The sequence below is a fragment of the Pseudopodoces humilis genome, chromosome 5, assembly GCF_049639895.1.
Source record: "Pseudopodoces humilis isolate 2021_Gansu_Grassland_sample_001 chromosome 5, ASM4963989v1, whole genome shotgun sequence".
NCBI lineage: Eukaryota > Metazoa > Chordata > Aves > Passeriformes > Paridae > Pseudopodoces > Pseudopodoces humilis.
In genome coordinates this window covers 35,423,467-35,438,992 of record NC_142204.1, presented here as the reverse complement: position 1 = coordinate 35,438,992, position 15,526 = coordinate 35,423,467, and the positions used below count along the sequence as shown (strand labels likewise).

General features: G+C 40.8%; 1 protein-coding gene across 4 annotated transcripts in view; it reads left to right on the top strand.

The window, feature by feature from the left end:
• Positions 1 to 3,555: 3,555 nt before the first annotated feature.
• The window catches only part of SYT1 (synaptotagmin 1), a 333,083-nt gene continuing 321,112 nt past the window's right edge, over positions 3,556 to 15,526 (top strand). For all 4 annotated transcript variants that reach the window (XM_088055674.1, XM_088055675.1, XM_014248841.2 and 1 more), the window contains exon 1: positions 3,556 to 3,708. The gene's annotated coding sequence lies outside the window, so the exon portion shown is untranslated. The remainder of the gene's footprint in view (positions 3,709 to 15,526) is intronic.

Here is a 15,526-nt window from a genome sequence, read left to right as displayed (position 1 = left end):
GTGGAAAAACCACCAAAACAATCAAGAACAGACATTTAATATGCTAAAAGAAATTTCAGAAGCACATTTTTAAACTCCTGCAATCAGAGCCTAATTTGAAAAGCTGTTCCATTTCCCTAAGCAAAACCCAATTCCTTTATCTTCCCACAAAGGAACATCTCTAAAAATTAAAAACTTGACGATGGAAAAGACCAAATCAAAGCACAAATAGGAGTAAATTACATGATAATGAAGGACAAAATAAAAGCACTTTTTCTCTGTAACCTTGTGCAACACAAAGGCAGTGAATCACAACAGTCACAGTTCAGTTAGTTTACAGATCTTCTTGCTAAGTAAATTAACATGCCACCAGTTCTATTTACTTATTTACCTGCCAGTGATTTGCTCTCATTATTTACCTGACTTCCCATCTTGTACATCTATTTCTGACAGTTGTGATACTTGGTCACACAAAGGGTGACCCACAAAAGGAAAAAAAGTCAGAGCTCTGATTGCTTTTTTTTATGTTAACTGCTGTTGCTACTGAATTAGCCTCAGTTCAGTGACTGACATTCTATTATCTGCTCTTTATATGTCATAAAACTTGCCAGGATAGGCCCGAGAATATTGGCTTCATTTGCTTTGGCCCAGGCTTCCTCCTTCTTTATGGATCAAGCAGGAGTCTTTCATTTTCAAAATCTAGATTTTATGGCTCATATTGCTTTCTAATCTTGAGGTTGTATCTTGAGGTCACAATGTACAGAAAGTAAAAAAATAAAAATGACAAACACAGAATCGTATCTGGTCTTGCTTTTTATTTAAAATTTTTCCTGATGCTCCTGTACCTTTGGCTTAGTCAAAGTCTGAAATAAAAACACAACATATGAAGAATATAATGGAGTCTAGTTCTTCATTTGTATGTAGTAGGATTCCTGATGGAACTTCTGAATGGCTGACTCTTTAAAATTCTCTTCTGATGCACTAGAAGATATTAAAAAAAAAAATTAAAATGCTAAACAAAACAACACAATAGGGTTTAGAATATAATTTCCTCTGGATTTGCACGTTTCTTCTTTTTTCTCATAATAGAATACCTTATTCTTCCCTAAACACAACTGTGAAAGAGTTAACAATAATAAATACAGTAATCTATGTTTCATGATTTTAGAGGCTAGCATTTGGCTAGCACTTCAAGCATTCACCAAATGGCTCCTGAGGTCTTCTAGAGCATTGTTGTCCATTCAGGATCTGTATGTCATTCCTCAAGATTCACAGCTTCCTTTGGTATAATTAGCATAATGACTGGATAGTAACTATCCATTTCCTCGAAAATGGAGTAGTGAAATAAAAATTGCAGGACTGAAAACCTCTTTCTGTATGAATAAACCTTTGAATTTTAAAGAAACTGAAGGAAGCAACTTTTGCAGCAATTCTTTCATTGCAAACAACCAAGCTCAGAAAATAATAGGCAAAAACTCTCCCAGCCCCAACAACAGCTGGTTTGAGGTTTTTTTTTGTTTGTTTGGTTGGTTTTTTAACATAGCAGAACAATTATGTATGGACTACCACGGTCAGAGAGTGCAAAAGTGATGGTATACTCTTCAGGGCTACTGCTAGATAGCATTTCTGATCCTTACTGTCTGAACACTAAGGAAGGGCCATTGGGCTTCAAGTGATGTTTCTTGTCTTTGCTCAAATACTAAGACAGCATATGATGTGTCATGCCTTGTGAATGTCAGACTCCCACAGACTTCTGGCTGTGTGGCTGTTAGGAACTCAGCATCAAGTCCTCATAATTACTAGCACTGAAATGTGTGGGTTTTTTAACTGATCAGATAAATGATCCTAGAGAAAATAATCCTTGATATCTATTGTATTGGGAGAGAGCAAACAGCAACCCTTTGAAATAATACAGGGCAGTTTGAGCAGAAGTGACACTTCTGCATATGCAGTTTAAATTATGGTTGTTCTTCCTTTACATAGCTCAGTAAAAGCTTTACAACTTAATTTCTTTTACATTTGCTTTCCTTCTCTCCTGTCATGATCTAATGTGCCCGTACAAGAAAAACTGATATTCTGACTAACAGACCTAAGAACAAATGTGATCAGAAAAAATGGAAAAGGGCTGTGAATTTCAGAGTCAAATCCCAGCATGGAAGTATGGATGGGGAATGGCAGAATACAGTTCTGTAGAAGGCACAATAAGTCACCTACGCGAAGTGCCTGGGGGCTGTGTGACTTTCTCAGTTACCTGCTGAGGATGGCATACGGGCTCGCCTCTTTGCCAGCATCTGCTATCTATATTAAGATGTACTTCAGATAAATTTCATTCTCGTGTACTAACTGAAACCAGCTAAATGGCTGGGAAATACATTACTACTTTCTCAAGTTTTCTTAAAAAAACTGTAATCCAGCAGGATCGTGTACAGTAGTACATCAAACCTGGGCTACAACCTGTATGTTCAGTACCCTGTAACCAATTAAAGGTTATGGGAAACACTCACATAAATACCACCCTGTTATGTTTACAATTCTACAGGTAAAATGTTTTCCTCCTCTTTGAGAAATATTGCTTTTATCCTCTTTGACGGTATAAATGCAGCAGTAATATATGCTGAGGAACAAAGAACTTTAGTCTGTTGTGCTTTTAAAAGCTAAGCTTACATCTAAATCTATTTCCATTTCCCTCTGGAGCCCGAGCAACTTTTTATGTTATATTAAACATTAGACAAATAGGGTAGATCTAATTAAAAGTTGAAGAAATGTGCTTCCCTTAATTGAATTTGTTACAGTTACATTTTGCAGACCAATGTTAATCAAAGCTCCAGTTCAGAGTGGATGGATCAAGGGAATTAGCTTAACCCTTGCACGTCCTTACCTGCACACGCGATACGCTCTGCTCTCGCCTAAGCCACAGACGCCAATTGCGACTCGCTGCCCGGTCGCGACTGCCCGGCGCGGGCTGCCCGGAGCGGCGGCAGCGGGAGGGCTGCGCACCGCAGGCTCGCTAACAGTACCGCCTACGCCTGCCGGGGCTCGCCGGGGCGCCGCGACCTCCGGCCGAGGGCCACCGCCGCACCTCGCCCGGGGCACCCGGCTCGCCCGACGCCCGTCGGGCTTGTGGCACAGCGCCTCGTGCCGCCCAGCGGCAGCCCCGCGGCGGCCCGGAGATGCCAGCCTTGCCCGCCGCGCGCGGGGATACCCCCCCTTATCCTCCGCATCCTCCCCATCCTCATCCTCGCCCCCCGCGCGCCTCCGCCCGGCCCCGCCCGACGGGGCGGCCGGGGACCCGCGGCCGCGGGATGGGCGCGGCCGGCGCGGGGGCTCCCCCCTCCGTGGGCGCCGGGCGATTGGCCGCGGGAGCGCGCCTCCCCGCCCCGCAGCCAATGAGGGCGGCGGGCCGGGGGTGATGGGCTGCCTCTCGCGTGAGGGATTCCTGGAGACGCTGCAGTGTGGCGGCGCTCCCGGCGCCGCGCAGCCCCCGTGCCGCCTCCGCCGCCCCGCCTGCCTCGCCTCGCCTCGCCCTGCCCGCCGGCGGGCGCCACCGCCGCTGAAACTTAACGCCCGGCGCGCCGCCTGCCCGCCGAGCGCAGGGGGCTGGGGCAGCCTGCCTGCCGTGCCGGGGGCGGTCCGCCCGCGCCCCGCCGCGCACCGCAGCCTCGCCCCGGGAGCTGCCGCCGTGGGGAGAGGCTGAAGGACGGAGCCGGCTGCGCCCGCCCCGGTTGCCAGGTAAGGCAGCGCTCCGGGGCCGTCCGCAGCCGCGCCCGGGCGGTGTCGCCGCGGGCGGGGGGAATGCCCGCTGCGCGGGCGGGGGCAGCGCACACGCTCCGGGCGCGGCTGTAACGCCGCCCGCCCGCCGGCTCTGCCCGCGCTGCCGGGGGGCGGGGGCCTGCCCCAGGGGCGCCCCCGGCGGGGGTGGGGGCGTTACGGGAGGGGCAACACAGACAAAGGGGACGCCCGCGCCCCCCCCCACACCCCCCCGCCCTCCTTGCTCCCCGCCCCCGCGGAGCTCCGCCGTCGCCCCCCGCCCCGGCTGCAGAAGAGGGGAGCCGTCCGCTCTCCATCGCTCCATCTCTCCCCGCCGCTGCCCGGAGCCGGCGCCGAGGCGGCCGCCGGGCCAACTTGTTCCTCCGGGTGTCACCTGGCCGCTGCCACCGCCGTGCCTCCGCCCTCGGCAGCGTGGTCTGTTCCGACGGTCGCCCCGGCGGAGGGCGGTGGGGCGCGGCGCTGTGCCTCCCCCCGGCTCTGGGCTTCTGGACCGCAGGACAACAGCTAATCGTTTATGTACCAATTCACAAAAGCCTTTCCCACATTACTTAGAAAGGCTGTCAGGTTAATGTGTTTTCTTTCCATGCAATTTCATCTCTGACATTGTTTCCTTCATACCGAGTACCACTTTCCCTGCTTTGGTTTGGGTACCTTCTCTTCTGGTTCCTAGGCGCACACGGTACGGGTAGGGGATCAGCGCTCTGTTTAAAAGTTAATTTTGCTTATCGAACTCTACTAGGTACAGTAGTAAGAAAGTAACAAAGAATGTTAATATTTCTTTTGTTTCCAGCCTTCTGAAATAAAGATATCAAACGACTACTAGCTTCTGGTAGGCAGTATAGTAAATAAATTAAATGTAGTCATTGGAATGAGCCTTTATGGCACTTTCAACAATCTGTAATTCAGTCATCTCTGATAAAAGCTGCCTTTTGCTATTATTCATCAGACCCAGCTGAGTGATTTCTGTCAGATGGGAAGCGGTAGAGAGAAATCTCTAGGTAGATGTAACTGGAAAGCTTTCCAAGTACAGTCCTAAATGAGCACAGAAAAGCACTTGGCCGCAATATCAAGACAGATGTTGGCATCCAAATAAATCATTTCTTTTGATTGTCTGGGGGATGTCAAGTTTTATTTTCCTTATTTAATAGCCATTTGCGTGTGAAGAAGTAGCTCTGTCTTTATTACCTTGTAAACTCAATGCAAAATGCTGTAGTGCAATAATGTTTCACTGTCTCTGAAGCAATATTTTCTGTACAAAGGTCAGTAGAGTAGTTTTAGATACGCAGACATGTTGTAGACGACAAGTAGATTACTAATCTGCAGAGGTGATATTGATCCTCAGAGCTGCTGTGCAGCGTGCCATCCATGTTGCATGTTAATCTGTTACGCGCTGTTTAAATTGCTTTATTGTCCGAGAGAGTTACCATCCTAAGAAGGGGAAGACGGTACTTGTAGACCCCAAGGGGAGTTTCCTTTCTCTGGTGAATTGACATCTAGAGTTACAGATGGGCAGTTCTTTTAGGAGTGTCCCTAAAAAAGGGAGGGGGGAGCTTTTGGGTACAAGGACAAGTAGGCAGTGAACTAATTTGCTTTGTGAGGATGTGAAATGACATCTCCTGCCATGCTTAAATAAACCTGCTCAGGGAAAGTGTAAGGAGATTGCACATGTATCTAGAATAGTATTTTCTTGTCTGTCTTGGAAACAAATGACCTGATTTTATGTCTTGAGTCAGATATTTATCTTTTTTCGTTCCAGGCTTTTTGGGTTTTTAGTTCTATTAGTAGTGTCTGAGGGAAATATATTTTAATGTGTTCTATTACTTGGCTTGTGGTATAGTTGCTCAAAATTTGCATGCACACAATTCATAAATTGAAACTGTATAGCTTAAAAACATAGTGTAGGCAGCTTGAGAAGAGATAATTTCAAAAAGAACCACAGGGCATAAGATAATGACATACTGTAGGAAATAATCATACTCCTGCACTTGCAAAAGCATGAAATGTTCCAGTGTAGCCATTTCATACAAGCCAAATTTTCCTTCACATTAAGAGCGCCTAAGTGAGCCTTATTAATGTTTGATGCGAAAGATGCTAAATCAATTTTAAGGATTGATGCTGGAATTTAAAGAGGTAGCTCACAGACTAACAGAGCAGTTCTAATACTTCCTTAAAACAAATATGAAAAATAGTCAGTTACCACATATGCCTTAGCAGTACAAGTGGGATATACCCTCCTGTGTAACACTGATGGGCAAGAAACCCTTTAAAACCATAGATGTAGAACAGTGATTTAACAATCTGAAACGTTCTCCTACCTTAGTCATAACTTAAATCAGATGTAAGAGTTGACCAAGAAGATGCTCAGTGTTGGTTACAGTAGCGAAGGTGTGAGATAGGGGAAGGTTCTGTTTGTCAGAAACCTAGGGGGGAAAAAAAAAAAATCTATATTCTTCCAGCTAGCATAGAGACACCGGAAACATGAAATCAATTTTTATGGTCTTTTGGCAGGCTTGGCTGTAATAAGTAAAAAGAAGGAGCAGCTTAGTGTCTTGGCAGAAGTTTTTAAGCCAGTCAGCTGTACAGAACTCAGTTAATTGATGTTTCCTCATATGAAAATGAAGCTCTTATTTAGCATATCGTTTTCTTTTCCTGTCCATTCAGCAGTCTGCTTACAATTTAAAAAATATTTGTACGGAGTTTTATATTTGCGTGCATATTTAAGCACAAAGATAAATTCTTTACTGGGAACTGCTTTTTGAATAAAGGGTGCACACAACCTCCTATTACATGCTTTGGAAGAGACATTAAAGTTTGTGATACAAATGAAAAGGACAGGAAGATATTTCTTCATATCTGGAAGAAATTCATGGAGGAATTATTACGCACGGATACCATGGTCTCCTTCCCTCTGCTGGTGATGCCTATATAAATATGCAGTTTCACAAAGAAATACTTCATCTTTTGGTTTTACTTTGATTCTCTACAGAATGTTTGTTTTAGATGTAACTCTGTAGCTAGGAAAAAACTTAATTAGAAATACAGATAAGGGAGAAAACTATCAATTTGTGTTTACAGCTGACATTTACTAAAGATACTCAAGGTTAAAATAAAAGCATTTGCCAGACTAAGTAAACAAAGCATTAGGTTAACAAATATTTTCAGGATCGTTACATACAAATGATACCTTTCCTAGAGTAGGCTTTACTCCTCCCTCATACACCCCAGTAAAAGGAGGATTAGGAAATGGTTGTACTGTTACATCGTTTACAAAAATAGCAGACGCCAAAGTAGAATGTGTTAGGAGGAGGACAACTGACAAGAGTTGTTCCTGATTCCTTCTGGTGATACACTAAGAGCAGGCTACAGGCAATCTCTTCCAGGGACTAGATGATTAGCTGAGCAATTTCTGCAGCAGCATGTGGAAATTTTTTTCTTGTTTAAATAAAAAAAGAAATAAAAATATTTGCTAATACATTTTTTTTCTTTGAGTCCTGTAATAACTGAAAGCTGGATAGGAACTGTAAGAAAATCATCTCCTTACGTACTGCTTTTGACAAATGTCTAATCAGTATGTTTTAGAGGCTGGCTTTTCCCTTCTGTTGTTTTCCCCAAGTAGCTAAAGGAGGAGCACATGAATGGCTTATGAGAGAGCTGACCATTTTTCTTAACCTGTTTACTTATCATTGTCAGTCTGGAGGTATTTCCCTGGAAGAGCAGGCACTGAACACTTCTCCCTCTCCATACTAGAGGGAGTGGTGTTGCCATCTTTTAAATTCTCAGAGAATTGCAAACTCGGGATGCCACTTCTCTTTTCTAGACATCCCTAAATAGGCACAGGGAAATCTATCAGAACATTAAAGAAATCTGGAATGTCTCCTGTGCAGTGTAGTTATCTGATAAGCTTCTCGTATTTATCTTTTTAAATGAAGAAGATTATAAAATTTTAAAGCAGTCACGAGAAATTATCTAAATAATTAATCATCTCTAAATTACTATAGTTATATAAAAATTTCAGGAAAATAAAATTTTATTTAGAAGTGGCTAAATCCAATTTGGTTCTTTTAAGGATACTGTCTGTAAGTTTCCTGGACTATTCAGGATTTATGGCCAAATGTATTGTAGTGGCTTTAATTATGTAGTCATGGCTATAGTGACTAGGTAGTACAGTGCCTCAAAGCTGCTCAGTGATGTTTTAATGAATTGATTAAAAATCCACTTACAAGTTCTGTTTTGTGCCTTTATCTTAAGGGTACTGTTTTTCTGTAATCATGTGACTGAAAAACCATTGTAGCAGTTGCAAAATGGGAAAGCTGGTAACCATTCCTCAGCTTGGCTCAGAGACACGAGTTTACCCATGAACTCTCATGTCCATGTGTTTAAATAACTATGTAGATAGTGCAGTTAAAAATAAGTGAAGTGCTTTTGTGCAAAGCAGTGTGGAAATAAAGATTCCTTGACAAATGGCTTATCTGGTTCAGAGTAACAGTCATGCTTTTCCTAGAAAATATGTCTGTGCATAGACAAACACTAGATCTCTTATTTGGAAAACTTAATGACTACTAGTAGCATGTAGGATTTTTTTTTGGTTTTGGTGTTGTTTTTTTTGTTTATTTGGTTGGTGTGGGTTTTCTTGTGGTTGGTTGGTTGTTTTTTGTTTCTACTTCTTTCGCAAAGCTATGGACAGCATTTCTTTATAAACATTTGTTTCCAGGATAAAGTATTAGAGTTGGGAGGAATTCTTAAAATATGTGATGATACAGATAGAGAGTGGGAGGGTTGTATTTTTAAATTTTTTAAAGGATAAAGTGATGAGGAAAACTTAGTATATTTCATATTAATATTATTATGATTATTAATTTTATTATTATTAATGTGGTTATTATTAGTATATTTAGTATGATGTGTTGATAGAGGACACAATATGCTGGCAAATAGTTAAGGGTTAAAGAATGATAGTGTAATACATCCCAATCAAGAGTTTTGAAACTTTTTTTTTGATTCAGGAAAGGACTCTGTGTTTCTTTTTGAAATTGTAAGCTTTGTGGTCTGAATTCAGTAAGGCGTTTTATTTAGTTCAGGGTGATGTTCTAGTTGTAAAAATAATACTGCAGAGCAGAACTATTGTCCATGTGAACAGATTTTTTTTTTTCTCATGTAATAAATTGAAGAACAGATAGTGTATGGGGAATTGCCATCTCCATTATTCCAACTCTTTTCATTACCTTTGACAATGATCTGGAATAAAATACAAAATCCATATTCATGAGAATACTTCTGGGTTTTTTTGCCAATTTTAATAAAGTTGGAAAAAGTGCTATTATAGACTGATTTCATTTGGTTTCTCATTCTGCATCTGAATGTGCTTTAACAAAGTGCACTGTAATACTTTTGGCTACTTTTGTAAAAAAAAATGTGAGTCCCCCCCTAAATACTGATTCTGAGAAGGATTTGGGATTACAGCCAGGTAACATGATCTGCTCGTATTTTAAAGAGAAAAGAAGTTGTATGCAGCTGTAAAACTGACTGGAGTGTTGAGAGTAGGAAAGGTTCCTAACTCAGCAAGGATGCTGGATGACTAGAATTAGTTTAGAGAAGGGACTTGAGTTGTTTCAATTGAGAATGTGTCTGTCTAGTCTGTTTCCTCATAGGACTCCTAAAAGCTTACCATTCTCTCTGGGTATGTTGAAAGGCTCCTTGATCCCCACATAGTGAAAATACCAGTATTAAGTTGTTCCCTGATACATAGAATGGCTGAGCATACAAGCTCTAGAGGAGCCCAGACTAGAAATGAGGTATCAGTATTTTGTCCATCAGAGTAGCAAGTGTATGAACCACCTTACTGAGCAGATGATGCCTTTCTGCTTGAAGTCTGTAGATCAGTATTTTCTTTTCTTTTAACTGTACCAGGTACAAGTTCTAGATTTGGTGTTGAAATTGCTGGATTTGTGATTTGTGTTAATCCTTGAGAATGGAGGAGGTAATCACCTGTCCTTTTGACCTAAAAATCACCAACCCCTTGACCTTGCTGCTATTAACTCCTATTGTGTCTCTTGGATTAAATAGCATTTGTTGTAAAAGATGTGACATGTTGTGTAGTGTGAAGAGGTTCTGTCTGAATTTCCCTTAAGCTGCCCTTGTATGTTATAATCCTATTTCATCCATTGTAACTGACAAGAAATTTTTGTTTATTTATCTAACTAATGTTCATCTTTGAGACCTGATTTAAAGCCCCTTCAAGCTGTTAACTCTTCTTTCCATTTATTTTGTTCCTCTGATGTGTCCTAAAACTATAAATCATCGTTATTAGTAGGTACTTCACTAAAAAAGAGAATTCCTGTTACTCTTTAAGGTGTGGGAGTGCCAGTGCCCTGTGTCTCATTGTTATGGCCTGGAGTTGTGTAAACAGGCTTTAGTTTGCAGATGCCCATCAGTGAGATGATACCAGAAGGATGGTCTTCTGTCAAACCCATTCTGGGTTTGCAACTGGCTGTGAAGCTGGCAAACCTTGTGGCTGGCATCTGAACCAGGGAATCCTGTCATGATTCTGCTTTGAACCAGGATAAGCATGTCTTGATTAGCATCTTCCATGTCCTCTTTCCATGTGTCAGGTTATGGATAGCTAATTGGTGGCATTGGTAAGGAAACATGTGTCTCTGTGAGAGTGCACTCCCATTGAATTGCCAAAGATGTCCTGAAGTAGTCCAGCTGAGGGTAGAAGGCAAATGTGTTTTTTGACTGGAAGTGGAATATTGGTTGAATTGCAGGATTTCTAGATCCTGAAATTAAAGTTTATGTATTTTCTAACAGCCCAAATATTTAATTAAAGGTATGTCTGTTATACTGTTGCATTTGATAATTGTATCTGGGACATACCAATATTTCCTTTTGAAAAGCCTGACAGTGGATGCCTTTCTTTTTGAGATTTTTAATTTCTTCATAGTTGTTTTTCATATGCTAATAACAAGTAGCTGCCTTGCACTTGCTCATCATCTTTGACTTTTTTACTTCATGCTTTGTTAGCTTATTCAGCTGCTAGTTAGAGCAGAGAAACAGCAGGCAATATCCATGTGACCTTGATAGAGGTCACTTGCTTCTTCATGATGTGCTATAGCTGTGTAAGGCCTTTGCTGCTCTTGTCTTGTATATTTGCTTTATTTTTGTAAATCTTGCTTAATAGGATTGATCTCTTTGGGGTTTTTATTAATGTGCATTTACTGGCTTTTTTTCTTTTAGCTTACTGAGAAAATGCTGGTAGTGAAAAATTTAAGTAAAATTGTCTGGGACAAAACCACATGAAATCACATGCTATAGTTTTTTCTTGCATTTGTCATTTTCAAAACATAAGTCTGTTTTTAATAATGATTTGGGCTTACTTTAATATTTGATATGTAAATATTTGCTTTATAAATTGTATGCTGGCTAATAATTGTGAGCTGTTTACTCAAAATCAATTATTCTTTATAGATATTGATGAAAGTTGTGTTATAGGTGACCAAGGCATAAAACTCACCATGGAAATCAGTGTTTAAAAGAAATAATAGTAATGAATGTTTTATCTTTATATGAAGCAGCTAGAGCTCAGATTTTTGAATTGAGCACTGCTTATTCATATAGTGTCAATTAGATTCTAAAGCAAGAACCAGCTAAATGTCCATTAAAGGTGATGAACCAGTCTTTTGCAGGCATAGTAGGGACTGTCTGCACTGTTACTTAAGGATTCAAATGAATCCCAGAGCCAAAACTTTTTTATGCCTTTCCAGATATCTGTACCCATCAGTGGAATTCCAAAATGTAATTGCATGTATGTGAAAGGAATAAAAGTTGGCATAATTTTAATGGAACATGTCAGTATTACTCTGTTTAATTGATTTTTTTTTTAATTTCCTTTCAGTATTAAAATTAAACTTGGAGCAGTTAGTTTGCTTTGTGTTGAAATTTGGCTCTTAGAATGTCTATGCTACTTTTAAAACAATGTATGAATTCTGTGGTGTTTACTGGTTTCACAGAACAAAGCTTAATTATTTGCTGGAAGGAATTAACACCTGGTATTCCCTAGTCTGTGGTGTCATGTTCTGTGACTCGTTCTGTGATGAAGAAAAGTAATCTTTACTGAGAAGGTAAAAATCCAACCTCTTGGCATAGTTTTGCAGTGTTGCCTTTAGGGGTTTCAAGTAGGTGAATGTGTAAGTCTGGAAGAATGAACTCAAGGGTAGACAAAAGGTCATAGGTAGATCCAATCAGTACTGAGCCTAGTTGATATTGTTATAGTTAACAAATTGTTTAAGGTTTTGTCTTCCAGTAGGCCAAATATTGGCTTTTTCCTGGGTCCTTTTGGGATAAGTGTATTGATCATTCTGAATACCTTTGGGATTACGCTGATGAAGTAATACAAGAATTCATCCTCAAACTGTGAAAAATATTAGCTCAGCCTGTCCTGCTTGTAGCTGTAGTTCTTTTAAGATACTTACAGGCAGTTGCATCAGACTTGGAGGTAATTGTATTGAATGAATTCTAGGTAAAAAGTTTGAGGTTGCATAGTAAAGAGTGTAGAACTGTGCTTAGTGTTTATCTTAAGCTGTAGTACTTACAAAAAAATGAGTAGAGGAATGTAACTTTTCCACACCTAAAGACCATCAGCAAGCTTATTGATTGTGGTTAGTCAAGTTGTTGTCCTGTTATTATTGGCTATATGAATTTTCTTTACTAATGTGTGGCAAGATTGGGAAGAGCTAGAAGTAATGGGCTTAGCAGTGAGGTATATGAGCAGAGAGGCTCCATGTTGTTCCATGACCATCAAACACTCCAGACCTGTTGGTGTAGAGATAAAGCTGATGACCTGCACAAACTCTGCCTAGCAGAGTTAGAACTAAACCTTAGCTGGCTGGTTTCAGCAATTTAGTGCCTAACACTAACATGTAGTAAGCATTTTCACCATGTGGGACAGCACCCTTGTACACGTGGATACGGTCACAGCATGGACAATTGCTCTGAGTTTTAATAGTAGTAAATACATGTGAGTTTTTCCCTAGATAAGACACAGAAAGAGAGCCTGAAATGAAGGTGTGCTAAATTTTTTCCTGTTACAAAACAACTGCTTCAGGCCACGTTGCTTTTTCCATTGGATTTGGTCTAATATTGTTCTTCCAATTCTGGCTCACATAGACCAGAATTCTTATATTTCTAGTGAATCATATTTTTTTTAAATGAGTAGAATTATGTCCCAGAAATACAGTTCTATTTTTTTTCCTTCAAAGCACTTTTATAGTTGAGTTGGAAAACTGCGTAAAAAGTCATTTATTGTCACCATTACGTCAAATAGCTAGTTAGGCTTTTTTAAACCTGTTTACCTGTTTTGTTTTTGTAGGCTTCTTGCTTGCCTGGACACGTGGGAAAAATCAAAAGCAAACATCATAATGTGTGGTGGCCATGTTTGGGTTTTTTTTATTTATTTTATATTATTTTTATGTATGGGTGCTCTGTTAACACGTACATTCCAAATGTGAGTTGTAACTGGTGACAGCTGTTTCATCAAGAGCTGCTTTATGTTTGCGAGGAGCAGTGTTTGCTCTGCAGTCTCTTTAGAACAGGGCCTGACATATCTTGTAGTGTGTTTATACTGTGCCTAACATAATAGGATCCAGATCTTTGACTGGGAACATGGACTGTTGTGCAAAAAAGCAAAAAAAAAATAAGCCCAAGTGTTGGAAAAAGTGCCATCATTTAAGGCCCCCAGAGATCAATAAACAACTCCCTGCTGTAACCATATCAACTGTCTCCTTCAAAGGGTTTTTAATTGTATCATGGGAACTTCAGACCTGTGAGCACTTGTCTGTTAGGTGTTCTCCCAGATATAAATATATTTTGCTGGTTATTAAGTACTGTTCATATTAGAGGATTTGGACAAAGTTTGGAGCTCAATATAGAAACTATGCTGAGTTACTCTTTAAAACCTTTTTATCTTGACCCTGGCATAAATGATAAATTTTTCAGTTTTAAATAGAAGAAAGTTTCCTGTTTCCCAGTAATCATGATTTGCCATCTTCTAGTTGAAAACTAGGTAAGCTGTTTGACTTGCTACTGAAGAAAGCTATTTTGTGTATAATGCCATGCTCACAACTGGGATTTGAATTATTTACAGGTGGGATGGTACAAAGGACCTAGATTTTAGCCTTCTGCGGCCAGGAGGGGATTTATCTGACATAAAGGAGATAAACTAGTTCCAGATCCAGTAATACTTAAACGACTAGCTACTTCATACCAGAAAGCAGTTTCTATGATAAAGGAATTAGCAAAATTCTGCTACAGCAGCTTCTTCAGTACAGGAGCCAGTTTTATGTAATTATTTGAGATTTCTGCTCCCCCTCTCAAAGAGAGGCTGATACAGGAGAACACCTAGTACTGCTCTGACATGTGGTAGCATAAGTGGGCAAAACAAATACAAAGTCAAAACCATAGCTGCCCAGGTAGCCTGTCTTGAATGTAGACATTCCTAAGATCTTAGGAATAGCTTTTTGTGAAGTGTGCAAGTCCGTACACATCAGAAGGTCATTTATAGTATGTAGGTGCCAATCAAAGTAGTGTCCTATTGATGTGTTGAACCATAAATCCCGTATGACAGATGGGGATCAATGGCAGAGGGAGATTAAGGATAGGATTCATCTAATTTAAGTTTAAATACCTTCAGAAGGTGGTTCATTTGACCTACCTTAGGCATCTGTCTTGGTGTGAGATGGACTGCTCTCTGGAGTTATGTTCCCTTCCAGTGACTAGAAGAAGTCTGGGATTATTAGATGAGACTTAGCCAGCCAATTTATAGACACCTGACATGGAGCACTGGAATCCTAAGTGATGCGTCTGAGGCCTTTTGGGGAGCCTGTGGCAGTGTTGGGAATTGAACCCAAGTGTTCTGGTTCCAAGTTAATGCAGCTAATCACAATGTGTCTTTCTGCAGAATCTTACAGTGCAAAAGAAGCACTCAGAATAAACTTTATATCTTAAAGATCAGCATCTTAATAGTGGTGAAAAGTTTACTATCAGCTCTACAGAAAGATGGGTATCTTGTCAGTAAAACTGTAAATAAAGGTCCTTTATATTGGGAGTGACAATATTTTACTTGCAGTTATGGGCAGTTTGAAGTTAGACTTGTCCAGTCAGTGCTGATGAAAGTGGGCACTCCCTGAGAGGAAATGCCTTCTCTTACTGTGAATCGCAGCCATTAAGAGACTCGATGGTTCCTGAAACCTGAATATGAAAGCTAATATGGGGAGTGATAGTGGCTCCAGCAGGCTTTGGATCTTGCCTGAAGCATGCAGGGAGCCAGTGAGGTCTGCATGAGTGGTGGCACACTGGGCAGTGTGAGACTTGCCTCTCCTCTGGTCATCTGGTCAGTAAAGCTCTCAGTAGAGACAAGAAAAGCAGCAGCTCAGCTGTTGCTAGTGTGTATTTTCCCTCTTTGAACCTGAAGTAAGTTTTGCACCTGAATGAGCACAGTGCTTTTAGGGGTTAGCTTGGTTCTTTCTTCCTTGCTCGCCTCCCTGCACATACCCACCCCATCCCTTCCTCCTTAACCTAATTCAAGGCTGTAGTTTTAGTGTAGCTTGTGAGATGAAATCATATTTTCTGGGCTGTAGTGCAAGATCAGTTTAAACAGCTTTGGGTAGTTTATATGTAGAAATCTTCTCAGATGATCCTGTCCCAGCTGTGAACCAGAACATCCTAGTAATGTGTGACCCTCTTTAATTCATGGTATCACATTTCTTTACGTGGGAATATACTGAGA